The 14,667-nt window shown below is 37.2% G+C and overlaps 1 protein-coding gene across 1 annotated transcript in view; it reads right to left on the bottom strand.

The window, feature by feature from the left end:
* The window catches only part of LOC144076927 (protein kinase C alpha type), a 71,585-nt gene that overhangs the window by 54,546 nt on the left and 2,372 nt on the right, over positions 1–14,667 (bottom strand). The window lies entirely within an intron of this gene.

A 14,667-nucleotide genomic window follows, 5' to 3' on the forward strand; every position in this document is an offset into this window, starting at 1 on the left:
TTTTAAAGCAGCCTCGGGGAATAAGCAGAGCGGGGTCATAAAAAAAAAGAATCGTTAAACCTGATTTTAAATATTCACGGTGAAAAATGACGGCGGAATTCTAATACATAGCTGAATGTTTTATTGGATAATAATATTTCCTAGAGACTACCGTTATTAATGAGGACGGGAGAATGTTATTTGGAAAAGACAATTAAGTGGGGTTATTGGCACAAATAATGTTATTGCTGGTTAGTGTGTTTCGGTAAAAAAAAATACAGACATTCTTGTTCTCTTGCAGGAAAAACAAGTTAAAAAGGCTCACATTTCAAGCACCTGACTGCAGGCTTGCAGCAGATAAAAAAATAAATAAAAACAAATGCTCAAAGGGAATCTTAGAGCTGGACAGCCTGAGTGGGCAGCTCACAGCTTCCTGTTTCAAGGGCTGGCCTTTAATTCCTCAGCTTTATACCACACCGACACTCACGATGCATTTTATTTGGAATGCCATTTTTTTGTCATTTGGAAAAAGTCGTGATGTGTTACCCGCTAGTTCAATGAACAACAGCAAAAATATTTTTTTTTAAATGTCAAACTTGGAAAACGTGCAAAACAGTTGAAAGATTTGATTTAACAGAGAGAGGCGTGTGTGTGCAGAGAAGTTTAATCGAGTTGAAATAAGACTCTGTGATAGGGTAGTGATTTAATAGGATTCCAAGAAGGAAGAGATTAACCCGAATAAGACCAATAGACACGGGAGGTGCCATTCACTCTTGGTTAATGGCAATAAATGATTATTAATACTTTCTCCTTGAAACTTTAGACTGAAAATATATATTGTTTGCTAAGTACATGGTAAACTTAAAGGGGAAAATAGAAAAAAAACAATTGGCTGGTTATTATTAAGTGACATGTATTATTGACAGTAGTGTGTTCACTATTAAATGTAATGAATTTCTTCTCAGCCAAACAAAAGTATTTATTATCATCTGATTATTTGATTTTTCCATAACACTTTAAGTCCTAAGGTCAGTAAGTAAGTAGGTCCTCACTGTGTGGAGTTTGCATGTTTTCCCCGGGCTTGCGTGGGTTTTCTCCGGGTACTCCGGTTTTCTCCCACATCCTAAAATCATGCATGCTAGGCTAGCTGGTTGAAAACTCTCAATTTCCTCTAACAATGATTAGTTGCCCATCTTGTGCCCTGTAATTATCTGGTCACTGATTCAGGGTGCCCATAGTTTGGCCTTGGCTAGGCCCCAGCACCCCCCGCAACCCCTGTGAGGATAAGCGGTAAATGAATGAATAAAATATTCAATATCTCTTTTACTACTTCATGGCACCATAAATTTATTCTCCGACTCCCAAAACATTGTAATTATTGGTTTGGTAAAACGGCACTTACGAGGCGAGTAAGAGTTTAATGGGGGACTTTTTCCCAATTTTTCAAGTCTCTAATCACTGTGCATTTGTTGCAGAATCCTGCCTGTTGCATCCAATGGGATTCGTTGGACGTTCTCCACAATGCAGCAGAGATGCAGCATGTCGGTTTGGGCGGTGGCTACAATATTGATTGCGCTGACTCAGAAAGGGCCACGTTAGCACATAAGTGAAGCAAAATGTGGATTTACTCGGTTTAATTTATTTCTTGCCACATGGACGCTGACCAGAGTAAACACTAGATGTATTCGCTTTGCCATACTATAGTCTGTATCTTACAGTGGTGTGCCGTCAGGGCCTTCAAGGCCTTCTCTGCTGGCCTAAGAAATATCTGAATCATATATTATATTTTGTCCATGAATACTTATTAAATCATTCAAAATTGTCTGTTAGATTGCTTTCATTGCTTTTCCCCCTGGTTGCACTGCTTCCAGGTGTGTGTTTTCATATTGAAGCATTTAACAAATCACATTTCAGCCATTATTTGTTGCCAGGGTCAGAAATCTGCCTCAAGGCCTTCACAATCAGTTCTGCAGGCTCTGCTGTATTAAACAAGCGTCGATAAGACTGTTGCTTTAACCAATGATGATTTCGATCTGGTGACACCAAGGCCTTCTCGCAGGCGTAGGGCTACGTCATTGCCCTCTCGCAGGCGTAGGGATACGTCACCGCTTTCAGCAACTATGATTGGCTAGTGATAGAGTGGACTAGCCAGAACTACAAAACAGTATCTGGAGCGAGCTGCACAAGGAAATATATTGTTGTGTTGATTTAATAGCGGTTTTGTCAACCCGCAATGGCTAAAGGAGGAGAAGAAATGGATTTGTTTGCAGATTTACTGTCAAAGCCATTTTCAAGACGGACTTTTGAAGAGAAAAAAAGCTGGACATCATTAAGAAATGTCGGACAACTCCAAAGCAAGCAAATCTGTCACAACCGGGAATGAACATCTTCAGCACTAAATCGAATAAAACCGTTTGCCAGAAATACGACAGGACAGGCTCGACTTTCAGCATTAGCTTCGATGGCGATAGAAAAGAAGGAGGAAAGAAAGGAGGATGGATATTGTGTACAGGTAAAAAGCATTTTTGGTGAGTAAAATAAGGCTATATTCCTAAATAATATTTCAATTGTATGGGGTTATTATTGATGATGTTTTTATGTGTCGCAAGCTGTAGCTGCAGTAGAGGTTTTATAGCCATAAAATAGTTTTTTGAGAGTTGGATTGATTCGCTGAAGGCGTCGCTCGAAAATTCACAGACCACCGCTGGTATCTTACATATTCTGCTGTTTATGTATGGCGTATCTAAATTCAAGAACAAATTCTACAGCACCAAATTGAGCAGCCATTTTTTTTTGTTTCAACAGGGTGATGATTTTTGGCAACTGGTGCATTTTTGCTATTTAGGCCTGTCGTGAGACTGTTTAAATTTTCGCAAAAATGTGCTTCAGGCAGTCAAAGAGTTAAAAAAATACATAAATGTTATAAACCCAATCTTTTTTTACATGATTCTGATCCTCTGAAAATGAGGTGATTGAGCCCGATTTGCGATCACATGATCGGATCTGGGAGATTTTAGTTAGCACTGTTTTTGGGTATAAATAATCTCATTCTGTGTCACATATGAAAAGCAAAAATGTCATAAAGCACCTTTGGAATAAATGGGGATGAGAGAGGCTTTTTAAAATGAATGCAATGTATAATTGCAAGTAGGCAGACTAGGAAATGATGACTCTAATTATAGAAATTCTATTAGATATAGCCAAGAGGTGCTCACTAATCTTTTGCTGAATGGGAGTTGCGGGTGGGGCTAGATGGGGTCGATTCATTGATGGTAATGAATTATGTCAATTATTTTTAGTTGAGAGTGTCTGGTACCGCATGAGATCCGCTGCGCCGTACATTCGTCATGGGGAGACAATAAATTGAAGGTAATATTGTTAAAAAGAAAACAAAAGGAACCTGGAATGGGAGGGTATTTCGCTAAAGAAAAGACAAAAAAAACAGGTTGTGCATGTTTAAAAACTGCAGGAAAACAAGAGACAAAAATAACTAACTTCGACATGACATATGAGGATCGGAAAGACAAAAATGTCACATTCCCTGTGGGTATATTGATGAGAAAATGATGTGGAAGTTTAATTATACATGAAATGTGCGTAGATAGGCTGCTCGTTCTTTTGTCTTCCTCATCAACGGCCAGAGGAGACACTAATTGTGTTTACAACAGCGTCATCTGCCATTATATCGATACAACACAACTTGTTAATTATTTTTTTGCTATCTGCTTACACAAGAACAAGAAATAACAAGTGGGGAGCAGCAGTTTAGCAAGCTCAAACGAGTTACACTGCGTTTTTGAGAAATGTCATGTGACCACAGATGAAAGGTGAGCCGCTCCAAAAATTGTTGCTACAATCAATCACTTCAACAACAAAAAAAGGATTCGTAAAGTAAGAATGTTTTGGCATCTGGTTTACAATATCTGCAATTTACGAGGGATTTCTGTATATACCGTATTTGCTCGCGTATTAGCCGCCTTCGCGTATAAGCCGTACTCTTAAAATTGCCTTAAAATCGTTGATTTTTACCATTTCTCTCGTATAAGACACCCCCTCATTCACAATATTCACGTCTAGATTCGTGGTTTTAATACGGAGTATAGTGGTACCTCTACATACGAGCAGCTCTACCGACGAGATGCTCTAGATACGAGGAAAATTTCGATCAAATAATTCGCTCTAGATACGAGAAAAATTCCGGGATGCGAGAAAGCCAGGTGGCCATGACATGAGAGGCTGTTTATCATTGTAGCGCACTGTCTTTTTTTGCCGCATCTCTTTTGTGTATAACAGATATCTACGAGCACTGAACGGTTTCTTCACATGAGTTTCTCCTACACATGGACCAGAAAACGCACAACGCGCATGCGCGGGCAAAAAGAGGGCTTTCTGGGTAATGAAGTATACTCGTGCACACAACACCAATAGCCAATGGCACCCTTTCTCAGAATAAAACTTCATTACGCACAATCAATACATGGGTAGGCTGAGCTGTTGCATTTTTTCAGTGTTATGCCTTCCTTAGCCTGTTAGCTCCCGCGATTGCTCATTCAAGACTACTTCTCGTTGGCAAGTGGTCGTGTGTTATCCTATTGTGAGGACATTTGTGTGCATCATTTTCGGAATATTTTGAAGGGAATGCAACAGCAAACAGCCCATCGATAGTCAAAATAAATTTAGTCAAGCGTTTTATCTGTTTATCGTTTTTCTATTTTCAAATAAATAGCTGTATCAGCTGTATTGTCTTGCGTTATGGCGTTTTGTTTTTGTCACTTTGCAGTTTCGTGAATGTCAATTCTAATTTATGCGCATATAAGCCGTACCCTGTATTATATACGTACCTCTGTATTGGTTTAATGTTCACCTCAAATCAATTTCAACTGAGAAGGCTGCCATTGAGTTATCATGTTTCACTACCAAGTGTGTATGCAATTTTTTCCCTCTCTCTGTATCAGATAGGGAGAAGAGCTAGATCATCACACTCATAGCAATTTGCTCTGACAACTTCCTGTCTTACAGAATAACAACCAATCCCAGGAGGGCAGGAAAAGGGAAATTATTGTTGAGGAGAAGCTGCTTGATTACACGTCAGGAAATGAGTGGTGTTGGTTGATATCAAAAAGTGAAATAGTGTAATGTCAATTTGGTCAAGTGACAGTGAAAATATGTGTAGAAAAAATAAATGAATGTATGGATGTTTGGGGCTAATTTGTTTAATTTTGTGCAGTAAAAGTTGCACCAAAGTAAGGTTGATAACGGCATGATGGTGGTCAATAAGTGAAGCAAGAGGACGGTTAGTTAGGGCGATAGATGAGGGTGACGTGGCTAAAATTACATCTAGGTGAGAAGGTGATGGTGACCTCATGCTGGCTCTCTTCGCCTGGCAGAGTCCAATATTTGCTCATGTCTCCTTCTATTCATGCTTCTTCACTTTCTGCTTATGTGAGTTTCATTCTTTTGTTCTTAATCTTCACCTGCTTTGTTAAAACTCATCTGGTCAACGGGATCTTGTCATCCTCTCAAATAATTGCTTCATTCTATATTTTCTATTGCATCATTTTACAAAGATGATTAAAAATTGTTAGAAGAGTTTTAAAAAAAAAAGATAAATAAACATCCGTTTTTGGGTGATACTGCAAAATTCGGAAAAGTTATGGGTGATTAGTATTCATATGTTGTTAGCAACTTGTTTTCTAAGATTTTAAAATATGTATATAGTATTTTCAACTAGAAAATGCTATTTTGGGGGGAAATTGAATGATCCTTTGCTCTGCTGGTCGGTAAAATCCCGCATCTTAATTCCCATAGATTTTAGAGATTTATTTACAGATCACTTTCTGTTGATTTAGATTCATTTCCTGTTCTACTAAAGTGTGTCTCTGTTTAGAAATTCATCCAACTGTCACTTCCTTATTATGCCAAGAATGAATAGGGTCAAAAGGTGTAAATCAGGCAACTGTTTTTTTTTGGTTCATTTGTTAAGGTTCCTGATTGGCTATAAAAGCACCAAAGGGCCGACTATGTGTTTTCAAGGGATTACTTTAAAAACCACTTTTAAACCCAGTTACGAATTAATGTCGAGTAAGAAGATTTCATTTTTTTTTGTATGGGTGAACATGCCGTTAAGTGTAACACAATTTATGGGATTACAAAACAACCTCTTAAATATTCACTGAGTGTTTTGAAATAATCTTTTCCCTTCGCTAACAGTTTAAGATAAAGAACCATTAGTGATTGTACAATAGACTTTTGCGCACTGCACACCAACTACACAACATAAGTCAAGCACCACCCTAAGCAAAGTTCATTTTTAAAATGACAGCAGGTATTTTTCAGCACCACAGTTGAAAATTGGCTATAACCATTTTACTGCTCCTTCTATCATCTACCAATTACACAAACCCGAGAAAAGACCTGATGGTTCACCATGTTCTTGGTCAATTCCAAAACATCTTCCGCACTGGAGTGCAGTCATTATGGAACAAAAAAACATCCAATTGTTTCTTACTTGATCCCATCACAAAGCATATTTAAAAAGAAATCGAATAAACACAAACAGTTAATCCCACTATCAAGACCTTAATAATGGGCAAATATTTTTCCCCCATAAAATATGGGATATTGCAAATTTCCTCATTGAGTCACGAAGAAGTTACCGTATTTTCACGACTATAAGGCGCACTTAAAAGTGTTAAATTTCCTCCAAAATAGACAGTGCGCCTTATAATCCAGTGCGCTTTATATATGGACCAATACTAAAATTGTTATCACGATAAAATAAAATTAATCAGTCGATAGGGTACACCATCCTCTACAGCTCTCACAACTACGGCAAGCAGCCCCCGACTACTATTTTCCCCGTAGAAAAAGTACTGCGCCGTGACTGCTGGGATATGTATTAACGTTTTGCAGACTACAACTATTTACTGCTCAGGTTAAAACTACTTACTGCTGAATAAAGTCTGACTTGGAATTTTAATGAACTTAAGTATCTATAATGATGCCCCCATGAAACAACCATACAAATCTTGCCCAAAAAGCGGAGTTGCCGTTTAATATACCCGGATATATTAAACGGCAGGGGTATATTAAATGGCGCACAAACGGGAGGCTCAAAAAAGCAAAAATCATTTAATATACCCATGTATATTAAACGGCAAAATACGGTAATTCAGTCATATTTCCGTTGGGTATGCCCTCTAACTTACCTTTGTTCAGGTCACAGTAATGCAGTCATTTTGTACCAATCCTAACAAATGGGGATTAAATACAAGGATTACACTGTCATACAGCGTTTACTAAAGACAAGGGATATACGTAATGCCCTTTTTCTTCATGCAAGGCAGCATACACTCAGTCATCAACCCACACATGTCTAATGAGAAATGCAACATCTCTCCCATTTTCATTTACTGTCTGACTCATCTCCAAAAAGGCCAACTGTCAATAGACCACACACCTGAGCCACTTTCCCTGTTTGACTATGATTATTATCTTTGTTGAGTCCAAGACAGCACATTGGAGTCTCAAATCCAACTGTTGGATTTGGAACAAAATGTCCATAATGTTGAAAGTGCTAGCCAAAATGGAGATCTTGGTTGGTTGGTTTGTTGGTTAACATCATCTGTACTTCTATTTTGTCTGAATATCATTAAAAAAAAAACTGATATAATGATTTTGGTATGACGGTTTGGTTTATGTGACTATTTTCAGTGTGTTATCAGTTCAAAGGTAAATATGTTGATAAAACATTAACTCTGGTAATCTTCCTTTTGATTGTATGACCATTTTCATGTTTCCATCTTTTGAAATGATCTAAAAATTGAAATGCCGAGCAGAATTCAATTGTTGGTCCTTGGCTCGAAAGCACCGGCTGTACGTCAAGGAAAGCACTTTGAGTTGAGAAATGAGCAAATGTTTAAGAGTATGATGTAAGCGCAAACTTCCAGGAAAGCACTTAAAATGAATTGCAGCTTCAAGGTGAAGCTGGCAGGCGTTCTTACAGAATCCAATATGGAAAGAGAGAAATAGAAAAACAGTTTGCCTCTTCATTTGAGATTCAATCACGTTCTCAAATTTAGGCTCAACACATTCCAAAGTTAAGCTGTTACCATCATAAATCCTTTATAACTAGTGGTTCATCTGGATTCAACAGATATCATCGTCGATAGCGGTTAATGAGATGACTGTACAAATAATACTTCACTGTAGGTGACATCATTTTTTTAATCATTATCTATCTTCATTGACTTATCATAGAACTTAGCATTGTTTTTTTTTATCTGGACATTTGCTCCTTTGTCCTTGTCTAGCCAAACTAATTTTGACGTCTAGGCCAAAGAGTTTAATTCTTACAAGTCCTGGAAAAACAGTCTCAGAAATAACAGTATTTTTCTTAAGACTGGAAATGGGAAAGCAGCTTTTGAAAAGCCCACATGTTTTTGTGCAAAGACTTTTGTGTAAAGTCCCCAAAAATATGTTTTCAATATCTACAGAAGCAGCAGCAATTGGTTAAAAATGAAGTGCCAGAATGGCGGCGTTTTCCTTCCTGTGTTATGAAAGGGACAGAAAATAAAAAGCAGTCAGCAAGCCATAGTGAACCTAAAGAAACTCAACAATACGACCAGGGTTTCACACAAAAAATGCACATTAGATGTGATGTAGGAATATCTTTTTCCAATAAATGCCACACAAATGCTATTAAAAATCTTCACATGTAAACACAATAAAACTTCACTGTTGCCAACCTCTCCATTGAATGTGACTGTTCCATTTGTTGTTTTTTTCTTAGAGCCCCTGCATTAGATAATAGCATCCTCACATCAAAACTCTGGGCAATTAAATGTAGATTACACTGTAATTCAAAGTCTGGTGCATTAGTCTTTGCTCCATCATGGAGCCATCTAATACACCTCTAATGCATTCAGACAGTAATATCCCGCACTAATCCTTGGTAATGTTCAGTGCTACACCTCCCTGGAGATTAAGCAAGCCATCTCCCTTTTAAAAGCATTTTCAGAACAAACAAAAGCGGGGTACACCACTCAAAAAAATACACCTTTAGGAGGCGCCGCTAAGTGCATGAGCTCAAAACAAGATTTGCCTGCCTCACAATATTTAAATCCAGGTCAAATGTTTTATGCACTTTTGCTAAGTGACGTTTTGTTAGAGTTGCTAGCATTTGCGGGGTACTCGGACGTTTCGTCGAAAGACGTTTGGTCCCCGGATGTTTCGTCGAAAGACATTTGTTCCACGGACGTTTGGTCGACTGGACGTTTGGTCGAACGGACGTTTGGTAGAACGGACGTTTGGTAGAACGGACGTTTGGTAGAACGGACGTTTGGTAGAACGGACGTTTGGTCGCCGGGTTGTTACTGTTGAAACCAGCTCTCAAAATTATAATCATGAGAGAGAGAGATAGAGTTTAATATCTAAATATCTCATATCAAAATATCAACAGTAAACTCTCTGTCATAATTTGACAGCGAGCGAACCCGGCGACCAAACGTCCGTTCTACCAAACGTCTTTCGACGAAACGTCCGGTCACGCATTTGCGGCTATCACCACCCTGTGACAAATCACTTCTGCGATTGGTCACCTTAACCTTCAAAAGACGAGAAAATACACGTGAACATGCAGGATGGTGAAATAATATCTATAAATGAACAAGGCGGATTAACCGACACATTAAAAGACTGCTTTTGTGTGCCAGGTCAATTACAATAGGGACACTTGACTTTACATTGTGGGCAGAATTCTATTCAACAACATTTACATTCTTGCAAAATGACCTCACTGAAAGTGTGTACTGTGCATGTGTGTACCTGTTTGTGTTTGACAAAAGAATGGCCGACATGAGTGAGCTGTGCAGACAAGCTTAGCGATTTAGCTGACGACGATGGAGCCTGATAAAACTTTGCATCATCTGGAATCGTCGACATTAATAGAAAAAAAATGTATATCAGTAATGTGCTATATTTTCTTTAGTATGCCATCAATCTATGGGTTCGAGAGAAGCCTACTTTGCTTGTAGACAAATGTGAGCATTTGCAAACTACCTTTTGTAAAAGCACTGCAAGCAAGAGAGGCATCTTCCCTACTTCTCGCATCCAGCTCAAAAATTCATTGACAAGCCAAAGGAACAATTAAGCACATGTTTAGTATCTTAATAACCTATAAAATAAGGTGTAAGAATAATGAGGCCACTTTACGCCATCCTTTGTATTAATTACACAATATTTTATACAATTACTGTACATCACGAAGAAATCACGAAGTAGGGTCACCCCTATAATAACTAACTTTTTTTTTCCCGCTATGAGTTTCAGCGTGGATTTTTACATTTTTATGAATTAAAAATAAATAAATAAATAAATCTTCAGTGCTGAGTACTAGTAGCAAGAGTGGCTTCTGCTTACGAGTTTCAGCGTGGATTTTCCCATTTTTATGAACTTTAACTATAAATAAATACTTTTTTTTCTTCAGTGCGGAGTCCTAGTAGCAAGAGTGGCTTCCGCTTACGAGTTTCAGCGTGGATTTTCACATTTTTATGAACTTAAAAAAATATATAGATATATATATATATATATACTTAAAAAAATAGCAGAAAAAAAACGCGAAGAACTGAATTAGCGATAAATGAAGTCGCAATAATCGAGGGAAGAATATACATAGATTGCGATCTACCAGTAGAAGGAACTATTGGTAGATCACAACAATAACATTTTGATCCCTCCCCTCTGTACATCTCCTTAGTTAGGCTCTTATGAATTTGCCATATAAGCTTTGAATCGAGAGTGGATTTTCACCCGCGTTCCCTGCCGCTCCCATACATCATGATAGTCTAATGCAACGTATATCATTACATAATTGCTGAGCTTTGTCAGTGGGCTGTAAAAAATGTAGATCTTGAAAGGTTAACTCTTTGAATATACAGAATATACCGTTTTTTCACGACTATAAGGCGCACATAAAAGTCTTAAATTTTCTCCAAAATTGACAGGGTGCCTTGTAATCCAGTGCAGTGCGCTTTATATATGGCCCAATACTAAAATTGTTATCACGATAAAATAAAATAAATCAGTCGATAGGGTTCACCATCATCTACAGCTCTCACAACTACAGCAAGCAGCCCCCGACTCTACTAATAATAATAACGATAATCGAGGGAAGACTGTACATAGATCGCGATCTACCAGTAGAAGGAACTATTGGTAGATCACATAACAATAACATTTTGATCCCTCCCCTCTGTCCATGTCCTTAGTTAGGCTCTTGTGAATTTGCCATATAAGCCATATAATCGAGAGTGGATTTTCACCAGCGTTCCCTGCCGCTCCCATACATCATGATAGTCTATATTATGAGATAAAGTCATAATTGCTGAGCTTTGTCAGTGGCCTGTAAAAAAAAAGGTAGCTCTTGAAAGGTTAACTATTTGAAAAGTATACAGGATATACACAAAACCCTCTATCTTTTGTACTTTAAGACATTTCAGGAATCTAGCCGTGACCTCACTTTACTTGTTAGTCAACACCGTCCTTCATTGAAAGCCTCTGATGAATAAGACAGACAACATGAAAAAAGCAAGTGTTTGCTTCCGTAGAAATGTATTAAATACTTTATCAGCAAGATTGGCAAGGTAGCAAATACAGCTGAGCCATTTCAAGTAAGCGCAGACTCGCCAATCTACTGACCAAATGGGTCGTACTGCAAACACCGACGGATAGTACACTCTTAATTTCTCTCCGATGTGCAATAGGATTTGGAGGTGATAAATAATGCAGTTGCCTTGATTTATTAGTCTGAGCTCAATGAGGTGGAGCTCCATTGATTGGGGGGGGGCAGGAAGAGAAGCTTTCAGGGAAGTCCACACTGCTTGTCCATTTTCAAACTGTTTGGAATAGTTTAGCCCAGTTATGAATGATGAACTCGCGGTTTTGTGAGGCTTCTTCATTTCTTAATATGGGAATACTGCATGAAACTGTGACATCATATCTGGGAATAAACACAAGCTAGAGCAGGGGTGTCAAAGTCAGTTTTTGTCGCGGGCCATGTCGTAGTTTTGTTTTCATTCGGAGGGCTGTTATGTCTTTCGACAAGGCTGGCAAAATTAATCGATTCATGAATTGGCAGTTTTTCCGATCGTGCTGATCGATAGATCAATTTTGGTCATTAAAATTAGTAAAAGTCTTCTGTTTGACCCTCTTAATAGCAAATATTGTCTTGAAGTGGATTTTTTTAACATTTATTTACATTTTTTTTAATCAGAAAAGAGGGCAAATATCAAATCTATTGTGTTTTAATCTTTTGTTTTTTATTTAAAAGGGAAAAAGAGTAAATTTAAAAATCTGTTTACAATGAAAAATGAAAGGGGAAAGAGGAAACATTCTAGATAAAATATTTAGATATAAAAAAAATGGATTAAAAGAAATGGATCAAAAGGCTTAAATATTCAGTTTGTTTTAGATCTAAAACAAAGTTTATTTGAGGTTTTTTCTTAGTAAGGGTAAACATATTTTAATCATTTGTTTTTCATATCAAAGGGAAATCCAAATATTTTTCAAATATCATCAATAATAAAGTGGAAAACAGAAAATATTTCTATATATTCATTTTTAGATCTAAAAAAAAATTCTTTTTGAACTCAAACAAACACAAAGCGTAAAAAATACAATAGTTGATTTAAAAAAAAGGCAATTATTGATTTAAAAAGGGGAAAAACAGGAAATATTTCCTATACATCTCTTATCTTCATTTGATTGTGATCATAAAACAGAACGTCGGCACTCATAATCTACTTTCTCAGGCCGCACAAAATGATTCAGCGGGCCTGATTTGGCCCGCCGGCCGCCACTTTGACATCTAGAAGATTTATGCTCTCACTCCACAGTTGTTGCTTTAAGGAAATCTACTGTCGCACTACTTCACCTCTAGATAAGAATGTTTAGCTGGATCTAAATAAAACGAGAGAAGTACTGGAAGCTAATAGTGCTGAGGGACGTAGTGTATTATTCTAAGCCCACAACAGCAGGCCAAGGCTTTGAAACAAGACTCGGCAGAAAAAGAAGCCAAGAGCTGACGGACGGATTGTTCTGGAAGCAACAAAACATCTCCACATATTGTTTTCCACAACGTTAACTTTGCTCCGACATCCCGTCACTCTAATGACGTGAAGATTTTGCTCGCCACTAATGGACCAAAGTCTAAAAATTCTATTTTATTCCCCCGAAACATCCCTTGTCAATTGACTTCTAAAATGCTAAGCAACAAAACTACAATCTTTCTGAGACATTGGCAGCTTGTGAAGGAAAATCTCCACAAAATGGGCTGTTTATGATCAAAAAATGTGATGTAATGTGGCGCAATGTCTATTTTTAGCAAAGGGACATTTACGGGGATGAAAATGAAATGTCAATCCTGTTACAGAAATGTCACCCTCCCGTTTATCACCTTGTCATTTTTCGAACGGCGACTGAGAGGCCGGCTGGAGGACTTGACCTCTATTTTAGAAGAGCGCCTTTGCCTTAATAATTTATGGCTAAACACATCTTACGAAGTGAGGACCTTTCCAACTTTTAAAAGTTGCAGTGGAAACGATCGGCCCTTGATAGGGGAGTCATTATTTATTCAACATGTCTAGAAAGGGAATTTATGAAAATGGAAAAGGCTTCCTTGCTGCGGAGACTTGAAACCCAACAAAGCTTTTCTGGGTTTATTATAACAAAGTGTTAAACAGAGTTGTCACGTTGAGCTTTGAAGTGAAGCGCATGATCGTTGGGGTCTCTTTTGGGGGGTCCTTGTGTCTGCTAACTAGGGTTGTCACAATTAATTGACTATTCAATAAATCTGTGATGACTTGAAAGGAGAACTGTTCTGTCATGAATCATTTTGTCACCCCAAAAAATGTCAAATGCTCTTTTTGAGGCTAAAGTAAAATTGACACATTAAGGGTACATTGTTGCTGTTTTTCTTCCTTTTTGTTTTTAATTTACATTTTATATTTGTTAACAAAAATGGAAAATCTGAAAATGTTCCTGTTATTTTTTGTATATATATATATATATATATATATATATATATATATATATATATATATATATATATATATATATATATATATATATATATATATATATATATATATATATATATATATATATATATATATATATATATATATATATTAATCCCCGCACGACCCTTGTGAGGATTAGCAGTTCGGAAAATGAATGAACAAATGTTTTATATTCATCGTTTTTTAATTTTGCTTTAAACAAAAAAAACTAAAAACCTGAGAAAATAAATATTCTCTTCTACCATTTTTTTCAGATTTTTTTTATTATTTAAAAAAGCAAAAATTATCAAAGTTCATTTATGATGCGTCAATATTCATTGATTGAATTATTCATTCTTTTTTCAAGACAGCGTAAATATTTCTTTTGTCCAGCTAAAACGTTGTTTACATTTTATTCATTCATTCATTTTCCCTTTCGCTCATCCTCACAAGGATCGCAGGGGGTGCTGGACCCTATCCCAGCCAACCGGGTCCACCCTGAATGGGTTGCCAGCCAATTACAGGAGACAAACAACCAATCACAATCATAACTAGGGACAATTTACATTATTCAACCAGCCTAGCATGCATGTTTTTGGAATCTAAACTAAACCGTAAAACCCAGAGAAAA

This window comes from Stigmatopora argus, chromosome 7 (assembly GCF_051989625.1).
Source record: "Stigmatopora argus isolate UIUO_Sarg chromosome 7, RoL_Sarg_1.0, whole genome shotgun sequence".
NCBI lineage: Eukaryota > Metazoa > Chordata > Actinopteri > Syngnathiformes > Syngnathidae > Stigmatopora > Stigmatopora argus.